This window comes from Sphaeramia orbicularis, chromosome 1 (assembly GCF_902148855.1).
Source record: "Sphaeramia orbicularis chromosome 1, fSphaOr1.1, whole genome shotgun sequence".
NCBI classification, from domain to species: Eukaryota; Metazoa; Chordata; class Actinopteri; order Kurtiformes; family Apogonidae; genus Sphaeramia; species Sphaeramia orbicularis.
In genome coordinates this window covers 33,650,975-33,673,746 of record NC_043957.1, presented here as the reverse complement: position 1 = coordinate 33,673,746, position 22,772 = coordinate 33,650,975, and the positions used below count along the sequence as shown (strand labels likewise).

The 22,772-nt window shown below is 35.9% G+C and overlaps 1 protein-coding gene across 1 annotated transcript in view; it reads left to right on the top strand.

Annotated features, from left to right (window-relative positions):
- Positions 1 to 22,772, top strand: part of LOC115427402 (zeta-sarcoglycan) — a 737,662-nt gene that overhangs the window by 485,188 nt on the left and 229,702 nt on the right. The gene's annotated exons all lie outside the window — the stretch shown is intronic.

Below are 22,772 nucleotides of genomic sequence, written 5' to 3'. Positions count from 1 at the left end.
AAAGAATTTATTAATCACACACAGGTGTAGGAAAAATATTATTGACAAAATCTTGAGGATAATAGGTGGTAATTTCCTCTTCGAATCAGTCCTCCGGACCGAGAACGACAACCCGTCTCCCCGTGTGGTTAGCGGGGTCTTTTTCCCGACTGGGGAAAAGCAAAGGGAGGTCAGGGACGGAAACAGGTCATACACAGGCAAACTATTACTCAGGCGACAGGACATAAGGGTAAGACAAATAACTCACGTACCAAAAGTCAGGCAAGGCGATCAGAACCGGGGAATCAGATGAGGCAGAAAAAACCGACAGGGAGCAGGCAGTAGGCAAAACCGGGTAAGCAAAACCGGGTAAGCAAAAACAGGAATCCAAAAACAGACAGACAAGATCAGAACGCTGGTAAGTACTGCAAGAGTAACAAACTGGCGACTGACAGGGGGAAGAGACAGGGTTTAAATACACAAAAGGGAGGGAAGACAACTAGACACAGGTGGAGCAAATCAGGGCGGAGACAGGTAATCAGGTAAAAGGTAAGAACGATCAGGGAACAGGAAGTAAAGACGACAGACAAGACACATGAGGGGAAATTTAACAAAATAAAACAGGAAGTGACAAACAAACATAAAAGACAGACAAAACCAGACTAACGTCTGGCTGCCGGCATGACACACACAGATATACTAAAACTTCTTCTAGTACTGGGCACCCAATGAATTTTACTGTACTTCCTCACTTATGGTCCACCAGGCCCTTCAACACAATGGTAGTTAGTCCAGTACCTTACATTTGCATTTTAATGTTTTTCATTTTCATATATTAATCTTGTAAATGCCACATTTTGTGTTTTTAAAGCAACATATATTTTATTCAAATCTGTTCCCGTATTTAATTCTTACCGCTGCATGTCAACATCAGCATTTCAGGACATTTTACTTTACTTACACACAAATGTTGTCCTGTATATGTATATGTTTTTTCTAATTGTATTACATGTAAAGCATGGCTGTGTATGCAGCCTGGAGAAAAAGAGAGGGGAAAAAATCTGGATTCGTTTAGTTTAAATCAATGAGGGACTAGGATGCTATAAGAGAAGAATGTGACGCTTGTACAAGCTTACAAATTCACACACAATCACAAGTGACATAAGCGCAAAATAAATCCTTCCCATTACCATGTAGACATACAGTATGAAAAGAACATGCTGTCAAATCCTTCCATATGTACCGTATATGATCATAAACGCAGGTTCTGTTCTTACCAGATATTACAGTCTATCCCTACATGCATATGCAAATAAACACTACATTTGCAAAGAAAAAATAAGATGTTTTTAAGCACTTCCCACTGGAAATGAAAGTGCTACAGATCAGGTCTATTTATTTGTGTTTTCCAGTCAAATACCTAGGATGTTTTGGTCCACCTGTAATAAATTTTATAGACACTGTGGACAATGAAGGTTACAGATTGTGACCTCTCATTATGGTCTGACTGATTGAATCTCAGTATGTTTCAGGTGGACTAAAACTTAAGGAATCCAAAGAGGCAGGAACAGTGTAGTTTATTATATATATGGGGATAAAACTGTTGTCTCTTTAACTGTTACTTTTCTTTTGGCACACACGCTTGTAAATTTTCTATCACTTGAGTCCAATTCAATTGGCAGAGTTTAAGAAAAAAATACATGTAATTTCCAAGCCATGTTCTCTGATTAGTTTTTGTCACTGTTGCCAAATGTGCAGCATATACTATTATTACACTGAGTTTATTTTTTGTTCAGTGACAACAGTCAAACTTCAATAACAAAATAAAAAGGCTCGCAACAAAAAACTGTGTTTGTTGCAGCTTTCTTGGATCATATTTAATCATTTTGTCAACAACTGACACATTTAAAAGTTTTAGTTGATTACATGTATCGTTAATATCACAATTTATGTCACATCTGAAAAGTTCAAGAATCATAGGACTTTGCATCAAGTTTTTCATGTGCTTTCTTAAAATGCAGAATTAATCATAGATGTTATCTATTTGCAAACAGTGTGGTAAAGGAAGTAGAGCCCGAGTAGAGGGCCGATAATAGCGTTTCACCAATTAATCAACATCGGCCAATATGTAGCCGATGTGGCCGATATATTAACTTTTTTGCTGCGCGGAGATTCTGTCGCTTGCTGCTTCTGTGTGTGTGTGTGTGTGTGTGTGTGTGTGTGTGTGTGTGTGTGCAACACGGAGAGTCAGACGAACAGTAAAGCAAGTTAGTTTCACTTTCACTCTCGCTTGGACAATGGGACTATCACCCCACACACACACACACACACTGGCGAAAATCACGGATCACTACTGCGTGCTCTGATGAGGATGGACCGCTAAATCCCCCCCCCCCGAAAATCACGGACCCCCTGTCTTATGAAGTATTCACCCCCCCACACACACCCATGTCCATGCACTTCCTGTCTCCCTCACAGTTTCATTCTGCCAGCAGGCCTGGGTGTTAATAGTGTAGGGGAGACCGGGGGCAGTTGTAACACAGGTCATTTGTAACTCTTGCTGTTGCTCCAATCTGGAACAATTTAGGACTCACCTAATTTACTCTTCACATGCTCAGTTTAGTCCTTAGTCCACATGGGAAGTTGTAGTGCCGTGAGGCAGACACTTCAAAATTTGTGAGTGAAAACATAATTGTGTGGTAAGTAATATTTTTTGCTCTAATTATTTTTGTGATTGCATAGTTTGCATTTGAAAGTTGTGTAAATTATATTTGTGAGATAAACAAAGATTTATGTAACTGTTTATCCACCTGTCCACAATTATCTAAAATAAGATTATTATATCCTGTGTAGATCAGTGTTCTTATTTCATATATCGGCCAATATATCGGTTATCGGCCAATATCAGATATCGGCCGATATATTGGATATCGGCTTTTTTTAGCCCCCAAAATCGGTATTGGCATTGGCCCCAAAAATCCCATATCGATCGTGGTCTAAAAGGAAGTGTCGTGGACCAAGCAGTCAAAACACAAAACACAGGTTTAAAGTTCTGGAAAAAAGGATTTATTTCCCGGAAAAAATATCTTTACAAAACAAATTACTGAAATCAGAGTTATAGGGCCCTTAAAAGAGGTCAACAAAATATAACTCTACTGAAGAAAAAGGCTAACAAAACTAGACATCAACTCAACTAACAAACCTGCAAGACTAAGCCACTGGGGCCACATATATACTAATCGATCAAACCACAGTTAACACACAGGGGGAAAGTAAATGGACATAAACTAAAACTAACACAAAGAAACCTAATCCCCCCTCTGATGTACATGCTCTTGGTCTGGTCCATGGGAGGGACTTCAGCATAAAACCCTGCTCCGCCCTCAGCCCCATCTCTTGTCTGCAAGCAGGAAATGCAACCCAGCAGCCAGGTAACTCAAAGAAAAGAAAAAATAATTAATAGCAAAATGACAAGCAATGCAAACTAGTGATAGGAGTTCCAGCTCTTTTTAGAGAGCCGGCTCTTTTGGCTCGGCTCACTAAAAAGAGCCGGCTCTTTCGGCTCCCAAGTGGCTCTTAAGATTTTTTTGGTGCTTAAATTAATTTATTACCAACAATAATGTAAAGTTATGCACAATATGAATTACTAATGGAAAAAAAAACATGCACTATATCAAATGTTTATGTAAATGTAAATGCACCTTTATTTATACACTCTACAGAGTGATTAAAAATAAATAAATTAGAAAGTGCAAAAAGAAATGCTTAACTATTTACAAATGACCTTTACTAACTTTTAACTATTTTAAACTTTTAGCTTTCATAGCGATGCTGTCGATACTGCAGTAGCAGCAACAGTTGCAGTAGACTCACTGGCACCTTCATTAATATCACGTTCACTCGCTTGTGTTTTTTCTTCCAATTGCACTGATGGATGAACAGTTCTCATGTGTCTGTGCTGGTTGTTTGTGGAGCCAACTTTATATGAGATTTTTGTCTTGCACACTCTACATTCTGCCATAGTTTGGTCAGTGTAATTGAGATGTGTCCAGATTTTACTGCGTTTCCTGTTGTCACTCATTTTCTCAACTTTTTTTTACCTTTTCAATCCATTTGTGATGTGGTCCCTGCTCTCTTTCTCTCTCTCTCTCTCTCTCTCTCTCTCGTCTCCCTCCCTCCTGTTCGTTTGCTTGCTGTGTGTTTAACTCCATCCCTCTCCCCTCTGGTTGGGGGGCGGGACGGGGATGGGGACGGGACAAACAAACAGGACAAAGCGGCTCCCAATCAGGAGCCGGCTCGACACATCACCAGTGCAAACTAAATGTGCATGCTGTCTGAGTGTTGTGTGTAAACCAAGTGACTGCGGCTCAACATGTGGTGGTGGTGGTGTTTGTGAGTGTGACTGCTGCAACCTTTTGTGTGGCTGTGAGCATAACCATCAGAGGAAGGAAACTCAAAGTTATGCCTTTGGCTGGTCCACGTTCCACACAAATTTATGTGATGAACCAGTCCAGAGTACTTTCTGTTTTATAATTGCGCTGTAACTGTGCTGTTAGTCAGACTGTGCTCAGTGATGCCTGATGGCTAAACGATGAAGTAACCCATTAACTTGTACGACAGCCAGTGTAATTTTTTTCTTTCTAAAACCTGACAGATAAGAATACAAAAGACTAAGTTAATAAAATTCATTTAACAAAAGATAAGGTTAATACAAAGTGCTCTTAATTTCTCAGAAGGAATACAGTATATGCAGACAGATACTTTAGTACGCATTCAGATAAGATGGAAAACATTAACGCCTTAAAGTTGAGCAAAACTCAAAAGGACTCTTCAATTAGTCATCAATGTTCAGAGAGAAAGTAGTGCAAAAATACAAATCAGAATCATGATGCTTCAGCAATAATTAACGGCATTTGTTCCACATGAAAAAACATGATCAGCATCTCATAATGCACTGTGGTTTTACAACTGAACCCATGTCCTTTGTATTATGCCCTGATATAGACTCTGTGTCTAAAATGTGTTGTTAGTGGCGTCCCTATAACTAATAAAGGATGTTTATTTTGGTGTCAGAGTGCCTCAGACTTATTCTGGCTGTTGTATTTTTTCACTACTTATTTAATACTTCTTTTTTTCTGCAACGCTGCTTTTTGCCCTTTTGTTCTTCATGCATACCACCACCATTGTCCTTGTTGAGCACCTGATTTGTTTGTAGACATGACATTATATGTTTTTTGACTGAGTGAAGCATCTTTTTTTTTTTTTTTTTGTATATTGTTGCTGTTTCTGTGATTTTATTTATTTATTTATTTATTTGTATTGTGCACTTCGAGATTTGGCGTCAAATGTAAAGTGTGTTACAAATAAAATGTATTTTTATTTATTTATTTTGTTTATTTATTTGACAGGGACAATGCAGTCAAGCATAGTTACAAGTTTGCAGCTGATGTGACGTATATAGAGTTTATAGATAGTGCTAATTCTCAACTCCAGTCCTTGGTTGGGCTATTCCACAACATTGCAGTACAAGTATAAAATATACATCATTTAAAACGATCATACCATGCATAACAAATTAAATATACATAAAATATACATAATTTAAAACTATTATTATCATTATTATTATTGTTGTTGTTGTTGTTGTTATTATTATTATTATTATTATTATTATTATTATTATTATTATTATTATTATTATTATCTAAAGAAACCTGATTTTTTTTTTTAATCATAGAATCATCAATCTCTGCCAATTTAAAAACATTTCTCATACCAACAGTGACCATTTACAGATGAGAAATGACTTAATATATTATTAATAATTATAAGGAACCTTTGTAATGACTGGTAAAGTGATGATAGAAAGGAAAAAATAATGCCAGTGTTAAACACTGAGAAACACAGCCTTGCTCTGGCTGTGATTGTTTTGTTGGCAGCAGACAGTGGTGATCATTTACTCTCCAATCATCTCATCCAACCACTATTGGAATTAGTGGCTGATATAATTATGTATGTACAAACACCTGCAGATTTGTGCACTAGAAACAGGCTCAGTAGTACTTAACTGGAAAATAAGGCTGTTATCGTTATAGCTTATTTTGTTCACGTCCCAAAGTAACGCACATAGATCTTCTTCAAAGGGCTTAATGGCTTCTTCATTTTTCTGTCTACAGCTGCAGAAGTTTTAATGTAATTCAATAAAAAATGTCATTACCACTCAACTTATTTTTGCCATTGCTTATCCTGTTGAAGGCCACAAGGCTGGAAGTGACTGAGTTCCATTTGTAATGAGAATAAATGAAAGGTTTAGAATAAATTTGTTCTGTATTGTAAACACTTTACTGCCTTTCCATGTGATTAGCAGAGTCTGCTTTTAATTTCTGAACTAAACACTGCTTTAGAAATCATTACAACCTCTGATCTGTTTTCTAAAATGAATTTTTCAGAGTAAGATACAGACAGATGAAGATGAAGGGATGGAGGAAAAACAGGATAAAGCAAAGCTCAGACAAACAGATCCAGGAACAGAGAGGGCAAACACAATGAGAGATAAAGAAATGAATAGGGAGATTTCCTTATTTTTCCTCTGTTTGTTGATGAATTCCCTTTGTGTCTCAGGCTTTGGCAGTATTGTTCATATGCCATTCGCGCAAATGATGCATGGTGGATTGAAAATGAAACGGAGAGATGAGCCATGTGTGTGATACAAAGAGAGAGGGAGAGCTGTCATGTTCGATCAAACTGAGGCTGCAGTGTTGGACAGTTGAGCAGCGAGGTGGAATAAAACCACCTGATTAATTTTAACATCATCATCTTCATGTTTTTAGAATTGAACGACATTGAGTGAGAGGAGAGGGATTTTGTTCAGACCGAGCAGAGGTTATACGTCGTCCTCTGGTGTATGCGGATGCACAACTATATTTCTACACTATACTCTGTATGTGTGTTTCTATCAGTGTACCCACTCTGTGTTAAACAATAGCTGTGTCTAAATGTGCATATAAACCATGGAAGTTTGTTAGTTTGATTCCCCCAGGCCTGCTGTGTTATGGCGTATTGAATAAGCTGTATGCTATTGTCAAGATATAGTCAGTGTAATAAAATCTAACAACAGCATTGAAAACCTCTAGCTTGTGCACCTTATTGATCTTACACGCTTTTATTGCTTTTCTATGCTCCTATATTTAAATGTTTGTATCTTTGAGTGGCTGTGCGCTGCAATGCATCAGCACCAGTAATAGTGGCGCCGTTAAGCTAAATGGATTGTCACTGCATTTCTATTTTACTTACACAGATGGAAAATAAATCAAAAAAATGTTTGTGTTACTACTTCTTTCAGTGGATAGTTTTAGTGTTACTTTACTTTAGCAGCACAATAAGCTGCTGTATCATGTAGTTAAGAGGCAGAAAGGGCACACGTTGACTGTTTTATTCATTTATTATTATTATTATTATTATTATTATATTAATTTTGTTTTACCAGGCTTATTTCTCATTAAAAAAACAGCTATAGGTTGGAATATCTTCGCTACTGCTACATCCTCTGTAAACATTTGCAGACACAATGACTCGTGCAAAACAATGTACATTAGCTCAATAAAGCCCCCAAATGAACACAAACATGCACAGATTATTTCCTGGCAGATCTTAATAAAAGTACACAGAATGTACAGCCCTCAGGAGCAGCCATTATGGCTCACTGCATAGGAATCTGAGGCCAGTGAAGTAATCCTTTAAAAGAGTGATATTAAGCTTTTTACCTCCGCCAAGGAACGACGGAGGTTATGTTTTCATCGGGGTCTGTCTGTTTGTTTGTTGGTATGTTTGACTGTTAGCAAGATAACTAAAAAAGTTACAGATAGATTTTGATGAAATTTTCAGGAAATGTTGATTGTGGCACAAAGAATAAATGATTACATTTTGGTGGTGATTGGGAGTGGGGGGTTGGGGGTGGGGTTGATGAAATCTTCAGGGAATGTTGATTCTGGCACAAGGAACAAATGATTACATTTTGGTGGCGATGGGGGCGGTGGATTTGGGTTTGGGATCTTGTCTATCTGTTTGTTTGTTTGTCTGTCCGTGTGCAAGATAACTCAAAAAGTTATGGACGAATTTTGATGAAATTTTCAGGAAATGTTGATACTGGCACAGAGAACAAATTTTTAAATTTTGATGGTGATCGCGGGGGGGCTGATCTGCCTTGGCGGAGGTCTGCGCTCTCCGAGTGCTTTTCGAGTTTTAAATGGAATTATGCATTTTAAAACATTTCCCTGTGGTCTACATAAACTGTAAATGCTATGCTTGGGTCTGAATTGATTGATTGATTAATTGATGTATTTATTTTGAATATGAATGTCAAAACAGAAGAAAATAAATAAACAAGAAAGGCACTCGGAGAGCGCAGACCTCCGCCAAAACAGATCTGCCCCCCCCCGATCACCACCAAAATTTAATTATTTCTTCCCTGTGTCAGTATCAACATTTCCTGAAAATTTCATGAAAATCCATCAATAACTTTTTGAGTTATCTTGCTAACAAGCAAACAAACAAACACACAAAGCAAAGCGATCACAATACCTCCTAGCGGAGGTAACAAAACTCTTGAACATAAGACATAATACATATTCGAAAAGGAGTGAGAAGAAATATAACTTATAAACTCCCACCCCCTCTCCTTATATAATTAATAACAATAATAACCTTCATTAATTCAACTCCACAGTCCATCTTCAACCCTATTTCTGTGTAATGACACCAGAAAGGTCATTTTGAGCCACTTCATGCCCCACCCCCTCCAGGTTGTTGACTCCTTTCTGTCCCATTCAGCCACTTGTGTTCGTTAATACAACCAACAACTGAACATTTTAGGCTCAAAGTTTGGACATATTTTCAGTATGGACTTCAACCATGGCTGCTGACAAACAATTATGGCATACTCTGAGAAATGTTCGTCAAAAGTCTTGACCTTATATGTGTGTGTTATGACAAAAGTAGTTTTAGATGTAACAAATTAAGCAGGACTTAAAACAGGTTGTAGAAATCCACTCGATTTTTGCCAAAATGAATATAAACATAGCTTTGCAGCACCTGGAGGGTTCAAAGTCAAACTTTATGAACTATTAGGGTCCACAAATACACAAATAAAAGTACCAAAGACTAATAAAAGTAGGTTTAGCAAAATATGACCCCTTTAAGACAGACATGCTTTCAGGTAAATGCAAAACATCAGCATAGTAACAAAAAAAAAACATTTCTAGTATTGTCGTTGGCCTGCCATCTGCATCCACTAACCTTCCTCCGACTGCAACAGGAGAAAACAACATAGCACATTATTAATTCCCAACTTTCTTCACCTCAGTCCATAATCCAAGCACAATCATTTTTGTCAGGAGAACTGATTTGCAATTGCAATTTAATCATGTAAGCATAATTCCCAGTAGACAGGGTTGTTTGTGAGAAATTTGTGAGAAAGCATTTAAAACACCTTTTCCATCTTCAGCTGCGGGTTGTGTGACTAATTCTAGTCTGACTTCAATGTTCATGCTGTTCAACAGTGTAAACTATTCCTACATTTTAATTGAAACGCATATTTGTTGCTTATTTGATGTGTGGCTGGCTTGCGTATCTCCCCCCACGCATGTATTCCCCTCTGCTCACCCCCTCCACTAACACTGACCAAGTTTGTCAATCAGTTAATACATTTCTGCCTTTTCTCTTCTTCTTCTTCATTGTTGTATTCTCTCTCTCACTCAGTCTCTCTTGTGCCTTGAGTACATTTCCAATTTGAAAGGCTTTGTTGGTTTGTTGCTCCTAACAATTAATGGTAATTTGCAGCAGCACCCTGAACAGAATTCCTATCTTCATGGACATTTTCATCAATATTTGTGAACATGAAAAGAAAGCAGGGAACCAGAGAAGCAAGACTAATTTGTTGTCATCGACACATTCTGTGGGGGGAAATTCTTTGTAGGCTGAATTGTTTCAGCTGCACAGTGCTTATTTGACGTTTTACCTCCCAAAAGCATTTAATTTCACAGAAGTTTTTGAGCCTGGAAAAGTTCTGTCAAACCGAGATGGAAGTTTGTTTATAACTCAGATGACTTAGTTACAAAGAAATTCGCTGACAGACATGTTTCAGTGAAATCTCCGACAGGATGCAGAATCATTCTCCAACCTCTGACCGTGCACACCATCGGAGCCACTGTGACACTGTAGCGCTCCTTCTACTGTCACTCTTCTAAGCACCGATTGGACATGGTACAGTAGCTGCCGCTTTGCTCTGTAAGAGCCCATACTATCGTAATACCCTGCATGGCTGTTTGAAAGGAATTTAATCTTACCATGTAAGTCTGATCCAACCATCTTTCAAGCATTCACTCGTGTAGAATCTGTAAAACGCTTCACAACTGATCTTCAGCTGGCACTAAGCCATTTTTATCGCAGAGCCAGGCGGTCGAACTGAAATGATGCTGTGACGTATAGCTTATGCTTGAGAAATTAAAATATCATAACATTTAACTTTGTTTGCATCAGGATTAGCACATGACTAATCAATTTAAAGCTTCTTGTCATTTAGGAATACATGACAGATCTTTTATTCAGGGCAGATACTGACTATTAATAATAAACAAGATCAACAAAGGGGGGTGGACACATTGGGCCCCATTTGAACTTACTTGGAAAAGAAGATAATATGAATTATATTCATTATGGCAAAATGTCTCTGATATTTAAAAAAAAAAAAAAAAAAAAAAAGGAAATATACCACCCTGTACCATCATGATCACCATGTAGATCATGTCCATATTAATTGATGTTATTTTTAACTATAGTTAACCTCTGGGCACATATACGTCCACTTCCTGGCCGTAGAGCGTCGGCTGAACAAGTGTGTATGTGGCTCTGAAACCATTAGATGAACAGGTGACATGAGGATATGCTCTATTTGGAGGACTGGAGAAGCATCTCAGAGTACACATATCCTCCTGAGACCCAGGAAAGTGAAAATTTTAGCTTTTTTTACATTTAACAATTGTATTGATTGGAAACTGCATAATGCAACAGTTTCATATCCATTTCTTTTTTTTTTTTTTCATTTATTATTATTTTTTTACTTTTTAATGGAATGTCCTTTGAAATGGACAGCATTTTTTTAGTAAAACTGTCAAACTTTTGTCCCCTACAGAGGACAAAAATGCATTGCTGGGTCTCAAGGGGATATTTGCACCCTGTAGCCAATCAGAATTGTTTTTATCCTCCTGTCCGTATGAGAGTGGATGATTTTCACTGGGTTGCCAAGACACTTTCAGATGATGAACCATCTCCAGATGTTATAGGGGTCAAAGGTTGGTCCTATTCAGCCTGTTTAGACCTCTTTTTTGTTGACTACATCTCTGTGTATACAGGGTGGGGAAGCAAAATTTACAATATTTTGAGGCAGGGATTGAAAGACAGTGTATGACCAATTAGTTTATTGAAAGTCATGAGAATTTATTTGCCACAAGAAAACTGACATAATAGAAAATGTTTTTATTCTATGTGTCCTCCTTCTTTCTCAATAACTGCCTTCACACGCTTCCTGAAACTTGCGCAAGTGTTCCTCAAATATTCGGGTGACAACTTCTCCCATTCTTCTTTAATAGTATCTTCCAGACTTTCTTGTTTTGCTCATAGTCATTCTCTTCTTTCCATTATAAACAGTCTTTATGGACACTCCAACTATTTTTGAAATCTCCTTTGGTGTGACGAGTGCATTCAGCAAATCACACACTCTTCGACGTTTGCTTTCCTGATTACTCATATGGGCAAAAGTTTCTGAAAAGGTATGGATAATAGTGTTAGGTATGATTATGACATCAATATATGTTTGGTTTCAAAACAATTGACGTAGTGCCTGCTGAGAAAAAACAACTAAATGTTCATTGTAAATTTTGCTTCCCCACCCTGTACAGGAACTGGAGTTTTATGAAGCAGAACATCTCATGGTTATTAATGTTAATCCAGGCCCCCCTTTGCAGGAGGTGGTTTGTGGTTTGCATGGATAAGTTGTAGGGTTGCCACTTGGGAAGTTATGGTTTGAGTCATGCAAGTTACATGGACTTTTCGCTTTGCAAAAACATTAAAATGCAGTTGGAGCTTTTCCAACCTTAAAAACAATCATTTGGCACATCAAAAATTCATATATTCTCTTGAACTGAACATTACAGTGTTCAAGACAAATAATAAACCAAAATGAACAAGCTTAAAAATGTGTAATCATCATGGCCAATAATCAGTCTATCTCTAGTTTATTACATCATACCCCCCAATATTTATTGTCCCTCTGAGCAAATAAGCATAGATTTTATCAATTCAGAGTTTCCTGCTATCAGTAGTTGCTTTTCCATTGGACAACTGCGCAAAACTTTACCGATATTTACTTTAAGTGTGTAATGTTGGTTTTTCCATTAAATTATAAGAGGTATTTTACGTTAAATGGAAGATGAATGTGTGAGTTTGACTAGCTCTAAAATGTTGAATGAACATCATAAATCATACATCATGAACCAAAATGGAAAAGAAGAAGAGGAAATGTAACGTTATAAGTTGTTTGCTTAATCTTTACATTACAAGGTGTTTTTGCTTGAAGAGTCTTTTTTATTTCTGCAAGTCTAATTTATATTCTGAGTTATATTTTCCAACTGTATCTTGTATTTTTATTTCAGAGGAACTGAACAGTCAGGTTTGATTCGTGTGTGTGTGTGTGTGTGTGTGTGTGTGGTTTTGATGAACTCACACCTGTCTGTGTTGAACTTGGAGAAAAAGGCACTCTACATAAAAGATCTAATTTTACATCTTTGGAAAGTAATTGTGGTAAAGAGAGTCAAGCAGAAAAAACAGATTTTGAACCTGGGGATTTTTTGTGGTCAAGAAATGCTAGCCTAATTGTGTAGGTGTTAAGCACGAGTGTACTTTTTGAAAACTCTTTGTGGTTTAGCTATGCAGTTGGTTTGATTGACAGGTGTCCAAGGCGCTTGTTAAACTCAAATGAACTTTCAGCATGTGCTTTTCTTAGAATTAGCTTATGGAGTGACTGACATGTTCTGCCCAGTAACTATCATTAACCAATAATACGTGTACGACGAATGATGTCATTGAATAATGGGAGTCTCCAAAGTCACTAAAGACTATAAAAAGTAATAAAGGAAACTCTTTTTTTTGTCTTTTTCTTTTTCTCTCTGAGATGAAAAGTCTTTTTGTAACTTTTTCTATTTTTGCCTGAAGCAATAAATCAAGCTCTGTTTTAACTTTTTAAAAGCTCAAACCCTTCTTTTTGGTGAATTCTTCATTTCTCCTGGTTTGGTCCTTCCATCCGAAACATAACTGGTGAGTTAATTTAAATTACATGACCCCAATCTGGTAAGCAGCCTAAATGGAGTAGTCCAGAGCCACCGTTGGTCCAAAAATCTCCAGAACACACAGCTTTTTGTCCAAGATAACCGGAGATTTGGAGTACCAAGGTGGTTTAAAGATAACGAAACAGGGGCAGTAGTTCATTAACCAAAATTAATTGTGGTTTTTGAGATTTACTGCTTGCTGTGTGTTTACAAAATCACAAATGCAATGATTAGATGACACGAGAAGTCATTCCATAAACATGGCGACAAACATAAGTATGGTGTTGATTTACAGATATATTCATTATTATTATTATATATTACCCCTCTATCTCGTACTAAATTAAAAAATGATCAGATTTCCTGGTATGTCCACACATACCGCGACATATTTCTTCTTCTTCTACGCTTGTTGTAACGTTGGTCAACATTGTTTTTTTTTAATTCACCTAACTCTAGTTGCAAAAAAAGATCTTTCCATTACAGTTTTGCGTGATATACCATTTGCGCTACGCCTGAAAAACCACCTCTTGCCAGTGCGAAAACTTTTAATTGAAAAATGAGACTTATGGCGAAATTGTCATTTTTCCATTAGGTAAATTTTTATGCGCAAGTTACATTTGCGCAATTTGAGGGTCAATAGAAAAGCGACTAGTAAAGCACAAATGTATACATGTAGCTTTATTATACCAATGAACAAGGGGAGTCAAAGTTCAACACCTAATCGATTCATTGACTAGCTGCTGAATAATCAATTAATTGACAACTCTTTTGATAATCAATAATTGAACTGAGTATATATATATATATATAATTTGTATTTTTTTAAGAGAAAAAACTTAAAATCGTCTAATTCCTGTCTCTTAATTATGAATAATTGCTAGTTCCTTTTCTCCTCTGTGCCAGTAATCTTAATATCTTTGGACTGTGAATCAAACAAGGCACTTGAGAACATCATCTCATACTTTAGGAACAACTAAGTTCTGCACATTTTATAGACCAAACATTTCACTGACAATGAAAGGACCTCTCATTTGCAGCTCTAGTTCTACAGTGATAGAAGCTTCTGTCATCTTCAAAAGATACAATGGCGAGGAATAAAAAAAAAATAAATAATAAACATAATGTCATCCTTATTATCACAATCATGTTTCATTCTCAGTATTCAATTGAAATCATAGTCTCTAAATCTGAATGTGAAAGCCAAGGCCTAATCATGCTAATGTACATGGCTATAAAATGATCAAAGCTCTTCATTATTTAGCATAAGCAGGATATTCTACGGTTCTCATGCATTGACCTTTGTTTGAAGAGACTCCCTGTAGAGAGGTAAAATCGACCCATTTTGTTTGACTGTTTTTAGCATTCTAAACCTACAGCTCCCATGAGCCTTCAGTAGTTTGACAATACATCAGTCTCATGAGATATTCTATTGCTGAATGCAAAAAAACAAAACAAAAACATAACATGTTCAATGAATGTAACCCATCATTTCCCCTCCTCTTGTTCTACCTGTCATGGTAATTGTACAATTCTCTTTGATGTTTAATACATGTTTCAATAATCCATTGCTTATAGTAAAAATATATGTTGTATAGACTCTTAAAACACCATATAACAGGATTTGGCTATGGATGAAACAGACCTGTGTGAATACTTTAGATTCCCATCATTCATTAATATTAAATTGCACATTAATTGCTATGTTAATGTTAATAAGCACTGTTGGGTGTCTATAAAACACGTCTTTAATTGTCTAAAACACAGGCTCTAAAACTGCAAATGTCTTTAATGCTGACATAAATGGGTTTTATTATGGATGAATCATGAGCGACGCCACATATGAAGGATTTTGATAAATATGTAATGTGAATGAAACTAACGGCCTTAAAACTGTTCCTTAAATGTATTTCAAGAACCTAAGCCATGTTTCCCTCTTATTATTATATCTAGAAATGGGAATTTAAATCACATGAGTAGACTTTATACCATTTACCCCTGACGGTTTGTACAATTAATCATATTTTTCTCTTAGTAATAATAGTTTATATATATTTTTTTATATTTTTATGCTCGTTTTCTTTGCATGACATTCTAAAAATTCCACTTTGCTTTTTTGTTTTTAATTTCCTTGTTAAATTATTCTATTTAAAGCTTTATACATCTTAAATTCTCTTGGTATTCAGTATAGACGGTAAAGTAAGATTTTCATTCAACAGTGAAACCTGATTCTTTACTGTACACATGATCGTAAAACACTTTGAATCTTTAGTCAGACTTAAATCACAATTTTTCAAACATTAGACTTTTTATGGTTTGATATAATAGTAAAGACAGCAGTGAAGACAAGAAGTGGGAACTTGAGTCACATGAGTAGATAGAGGTTAATTACTTACAAAAGATCTGAGGGATTTTTCATATATTCTGCTGATAGGAAGTTAAAGGATAGACTGTTGTGTGAAGAAGGGGTGGGATTAAATGAGTTATACTTCCTCCCGCTTGTTTTCGAATGTGCAAATGAAGTCATGTACACTACAGACAAAAAGTTAAGGATATTTTTAATTTTTGGGCCATTTTTTTCAGTTGGGATTCTTGCATAGCGCTTTTTACTTTTTTGTATATGAATTGAATTTAAACACATTTTTTTAATGACCAGACATATTTTATTTACAAATGGCAAAAATGACAAAAAAAAAAAAAAAAAACCTTAACTTTTTCACTGTAAGCCCAGATAAGTAGAGTTTACTCAAAAAATTTGAGGCAAGTGATTGCACTTAAATGATTTGAGTAATGATCGACTAATCAATTGGTTTAAGTAGGTTCAACTTTAATGCTAAAAGTATTAAACTTAAACTATTAAGTGGAAAACACTAAACGACAAGTTATTTATACTTCAAATCTGTTGTAAAATCAACCCCACTATCCAACCATTCAACTCAGCATTTTAGGTTACACTGACTAATTTTCTCAATTGCAGCCAGATTAATTTATCATTGATTAAGCAACTTTTTTTAAGATAATCAAACTCAAAATCCTATTCCTGACCATAATAGTTATGGAATTATGCAATGTCATATATTATAGGGTGAATGGAAATTACCTCAACATAATCTGCAGTACAGGAAGTACTTTTATTTTGACAAAACATTAAAACTTCCATTGTACAATAACAGTTTTAGATGAACAGGAAAGCCATTGTTCTTCCTATGGCTCTGACTCATGGTGCAGCTGTACAAAAATACAAAAACAAACACAAAAAGGCCAATAAACACTGACATACACACATTAAATCCAAATTAACACTAACACCACAACCCCGCTGAACCCCTGCACATAAAAATAACACATTTTCAACAACATGCCCAATACCCACAATGCAATGCGAAGATATAAAGGTGTGGTCATGACTAAAACTTAGTGATTTAATTCCATTCAACTTAAACTTTTTCGTACTTTCAACTGTGTCTACAAATTAATAGAATATACTGAACATTTTATAGTAACATCATAAAACTTAAATCATTTAAGTGCATTGTAATTAAAGCATTTTAGTAAATACAAATTCCGGGCTTACAGTGTTGTTTGTCATGTATATGTATAAGTTTTGTTTTAGCTTTTTTGTTCCATGATTTCTTACTACCTGTTTTATTTCTAAGGACTAAGGAGGACTACTTTGCCTTGTTGCATATTCAAAATAAACTAAACTAAAAAAAAAAAAAAAATGAGAAAAAATATTAGATCAATTAACAACAGTTAAAGTACTAATACACCCCCACAGGTGAAAGTACTCTATTCCAAAGCTTATGTAATTAATAGCAGGCTATATACTAATTATAATCAGGCAAAAATGGCTTAAGTATCAAAAATCAGTCTTCATAGTGTGTAACAGTTCATCACATTCTACCACCGTCAGTGAATGTGTTAGACTTGTATTCAGTTTATTTTAACTTTGAGGTAATGTTTATTTATATAATTTATATAGTGGGTGGCAGATGGTAGAGTGGGTCGTCCAATAACTGAAGGGCTGGCGGTTCGAATCCCGCTCTGTCCTAGTCATGTGCTGTTGTGTCTTAGGCAAGCCTCCAGTGCTGCATATGAATGTGCGGTGGTGGTCGAAGGACGTAGCCAGAGGTGGGTAGTAATGCATTACATTTACTCCATTACATTTACTTAAGTAACTTTTTGCATAAATTGTACTTTTAATATGACATACTTTTTACTTTTACTCGAGTATATTTATGCAGAAGAAACGCTACTTCTACTCCGTTACAATAGTGCACATTCTACTTGTTACTTTTATTTTTGGTCACTTGTTAATGCACGAACCATTTGTTTTGTTTTGTTAGAAAGATTTCTGCCAAAAACTCACATGATTCACGTGAGTTAAAGAAATTCGACAGAAGGGGAAGATATGTTTAAAGATATCTAGGCTAACTTGTAAAAGTAAATAGAAAACCATGCACAGTATCTGCCTCCATAAGAACAGACTAGAAATATTAAAGTGATGGAAACAACAATGATTATTGCGAGGTATATTTGTAACTAGCTGTAATGTTCCCACATCTATTTTCTATATTTTATTTTAACATTTCATTTATTAATCGTTGAATTTTAAAGAACAATAAATATGATGTTACTCAGGAAGTACTTAGTACTTGAGTAATTTATATATTAACCCTTTCATGCACAGTGGTCACTCCAGTGGACAGCTCTTCTACAGCTGTTCTCTTGTATATTCATGGCTTTTGTTGTTCTTTTCATTATTATTATTATTATTTTTTTTAACACATATCTTTATTAAAGTTTTAAGACATTACATATCTTTTCTGACATGAACTGGTAACATTATGTAGATCTCTCCTGAGCATAAACCCGCAGAATCACAAGCCCTCTAGTTTTCACACAATTTATAAGTGAATACATGTTTTTGTGCGTCAAAAGTTAAACGTGTGGTGTCCAGCTGAGTGGACTTGTTTGCAACTTCATGAAAAATAGGTTCATAAGAATTTTTTTTTTTCATGATTATTTTTTGTATGTATTTTTTTTTTAATTTTTGAAATAATTTTTATTTATTTATTTTTTTAAAATTTATTTTTCAGAAGATAATTTTCAATCGCATTGTTTTTTTAATGCCTAAAGAGGAATAAAAACACTCAGGAAAAAATTTTGATTAAGGTTCTCATAATTCGTGCATGAAAGGGTTAAGTACTTTTTTACTTTTACTTTAGTAATTATTTGGATGACTACTTTTTACTTGTACTTGAGTAATATGTTTCTAAAGTAACAGTACTTTTACTTGAGTCTAATTTTTGGCTACTCTACCCACCTCTGGGGGTAGCCATGCTTCAGTCAGTCTGCCCCAGGGCAGCTGTGGCTACATATGTAGTTTACCACCACCAGAGTGTAAATGTGTGAGTGAATGAATAATGGATCCACTGTACGTGCTTTGAGTATGCGTTCATAGAAAAGCGCTATATAAATCTAATCCATAATTAATAATACTTTTTTTTTTTCTCTCCCATTGAATACTGTATAACTTCCTGGTCACTTGCTGCTGGCACAACACTCAAACCCACAGAATCATTTTTTTAAAAAGCCATAAAAAATATTTGACAAAAAAACCCATTTAATTTCCACCACTGCATTGTTTTAGATAAATATAAATTTCTTAATTTTAATAATTTTGTGAATTTTAAAAATGCTTGCCTGATATTTAAAGTCTTGCATGGACTTGCCCCTCCTCCCTTGACAGATTTGATCACATCCTGGTCTGTCAGTGGGCGGGGCCACCAGGGCCACAGCTCCAGGAGACTGTGAGGTGCCACGCAGATGCACTACAATTGGTCAAACTACACCTTCAGTCACTGAAACTGAATATTGAAACAGTTTACTGCTCAACATAAGAGACTCGCAGTCATATGCCTCCTTCAAATCACAACTTAAACATTGGATGAAGGAAAACCAAGCCTGTGACCATCAGTAGATTGTCCTCACTGTGTTGTTCTGTGTGTTTTTATGACGTTTTCCCCTTTTGTCAACTGTCTTTCCTGTCACCTGCCTATGGACTACAGATGGAAATTAGCACTGCTGCTACAATCTGGCATATTTACAGCTGCAATTGTTGTAATGTTCATTAATATGCACTGTCCCTAATGAATAGATAGATAGATAGATAGATAGATAGATAGATAGATAGATAGATAGATAGATAGATAGATAGATAGATAGATAGATAGATAGATAGATAGATAGATAGATAGATAGATAGATAGATAGATAGATTAAAAAAAATATATTATTTGTGTGAATAAATACTCGAAAACAATGATTTCTGTTTTTGCTTTGGAGCTGTTTAGACCCATAAGGATATATTTTAATCTCAGTTCCACTCACTGTTGTTGTTCATGTGGGCTTTGAATTGACGGCTTCACTTTTCATGTACAGAATCAGAATTAGCAGGATCAGAAGTTTATATGATGACTTGACTTGTCTCTTGACTTTCAGCAGGAACTCGACTTGTTTGATTTTCTTCACAGAAAATTTGAACTTGCTTGAGACTTGAGGGTTCAGACATGACACTTATTTGTTGCTTGTACATGTGAGACTTACTCCCATCTCTGTGTTTTCTTATTAGGATGGGCTTCACAGTAAGACAGTGTAGTGGTCAGGGAGGCCTCCAGGTTGAAAACATAACTCGAAACAGCTTTTTACCATCACGCTGCACATTTACTGTTTGCAGGGAAGCTCAGACATTCTTCACAGGTCATGTAAGCACACTTTTTTGTTGCACACTTTTTGTTGAGGAAAAAGCAAATAAATAATTTGAGAGTCCCAACCTATAAACAAAAGCAGCGTATCGGTACAGAGAGCAACACCTGTCTGACCTCGAGGTGTACAGGTTATGTCCTCACGTTGGTGTGCGTCACCATAGTAACCAAAGCATTCAAAGAAACAGTGCACAGAGAGGCGATCATTACAACAGGCAATTGCAGAATCTTAAATAAGGGCATAAACATATGTATAATGATCATTAATGATATTTTACTTGTCTAAGGTCTGTGTAACTTATGATCAGTAATTAGAATAGAATAGAATAGAATAGAATAGAATAGATTGTCATTATTGTCATTGTACAGATACAACAAAATTAAAAAAGTGCAATTGTCTTAGGTGCCATTAAAAAAAGTATACATAATGTACAGGGTGGGGAAGCAAAATTTACAATGAACATTTAGTTGTTTTTTTCTCAGCAGGCACTATGTCAATTGTTTTGAAACCAAACATATATTGATGTCATAATCATACCTAACACTATTATCCATACCTTTTCAGAAACTTTTGCCCATATGAGTAATCAGGAAAGCAAACGTCAAAGAGTGTGTGATTTGCTGAATGCACTCGTCACACCAAAGGAGATTTCAAAAATAGTTGGAGTGTCTATAAAGACTGTTTATAATGTAAAGAAGAGAATGACTATGAGCAAAACTATTACGAGAAAGTCTGGAAGATACTATTAAAGAAGAATGGGAGAAGTTGTCACCCGAATATTTGAGGAACACTTGCGCAAGTTTCAGGAAGCGTGTGAAGGCAGTTATTGAGAAAGAAGGAGGACACATAGAATAAAAACATTTTCTATGATGTCAGTTTTCTTGTGGCAAATAAATTCTCATGACTTTCAATAAACTAATTGGTCATACACTGTCTTTCAATCCCTGCCTCAAAATATTGTAAATTTTACTTCCCCACCCTGTATATAAAAGAGTATCAAAACTAAAATATAAAAGAAAAACCCTGATGGCATAAATATCTAAAACAAAAAAAGCAGCTAAAAAAGTGTTAGTAGAAGTATAAAAAACACATAAAACATCATCCTATACTCTGGACAACATTCAGCATTCTAAACAATTAATTCATGTCCAGCAGTATTCAGTGCAATTATGGCCCTGGGTGTCCGGAAATGTCTGCCAGAGGGTACAAGTTCAAAAAGTAGAAAACCAGGGTGGGTTGCATCCCTGATGATATACCGTGTCCTCCTGAGAGTGGAAACTGTAGAGTTCCTCCTGGGAAGGAAGGGGGCAGCCGGTGGTTTTCTGGGCCATGGTGATGACCCTTTGGAGCGCCTTCCTGTTCGCTGCCGTACAGCTCCAATACTACACGCAGATGCGATATAGGTAAAAAGACACAAGCAGTTTCTGGGAGAGATGGTTACTCCTTTTTTTTTTTTTTAACTTGTCTTGTCCAGTAATTAAACAGCAGAATGGTAGTCTGGCTGCCTTTTGGTGCTGAACAAATTTGCTTTGCTAAGGGTAGCTTCATAAAGTATATGAAGCTCCCCTTGATATTCTCTACTGTGTTTATTATGAGTTTTGTTGAACCACATTTCAAGATGGTTACTCCTGAGAGTCCTCAGAAAATAAAGTCTCTGCTATGCCTTTTTAATGATGGTTCTGGTGTTGGCGCTCCAGGTCAGGTCATCCTCAATATGCACGTCCAGGAACCGGAAATTGGAGACCCTCTCCACACAATCCCCACCAATAAACAGGGTGGAGATTGTGAAGATAAAAGTAATAATAATACATGAGTTTTATATAGCGCTTTTTGAAATACTCAAAGATGCTTTACAATAAGCAGCCAAGGGACGAACACACAACAAACAGGGTAAAAACAGATAAAGAGTTAATACAAAAGGGCAAACAAAGAACAAATACTCAAGCAAAGAGGTAGAGACAGATATGGAAAAGAGAACACATGAGAGAAGGTAGATGAGGTTGGATGAGGTGGAACAGGCAGTCAGTTTTCATATGATGATCTGAAGAGGTGAGATCTGAGATGGTTTTTGAATGAAGTGAGTGTGTCAGAGTTCTGGATGTGAAGGGGTAGGGAGTTCCAGAGGGTTGGGGGTGGCAAAAGCTCTGTCACCCAGGGTACGGAAGTGACACTAGCATGCATGCTTTAAAAAAAATCATAATAATAATCTTTTTATTGTTTTTTCAGATTTTATGAGGATGAACAATAGACAGAACAACAAATGACAAAACATACAAAAAGAAAAAGAAAATCCCACCTCAAACAAACAACCAGCTCTGCCATAAATTCAAAAAGTTAGATAAAAGAGAGAAAAATAAATACATAAATAAACAAATAAATAAAAATGTAAAACAGAGTAAATAAATAATAATAAAAATAAAAGGGGGGGATAAATAAATAAATAAATAAATAAACAAACACATACATACATACATACATACATACATACATACATAAATAAACAATAATTTGACAGCAGACAGGTAAAGTAGCACATGTGAAATATATATAAAGACAATCAGCCAACATCGTCCAGGGACAGCCTCCAAAATGTCTTCCATTTGTGATTAACATCATAAGTCAGCTTCTCAAGTGCATGGGTGCATT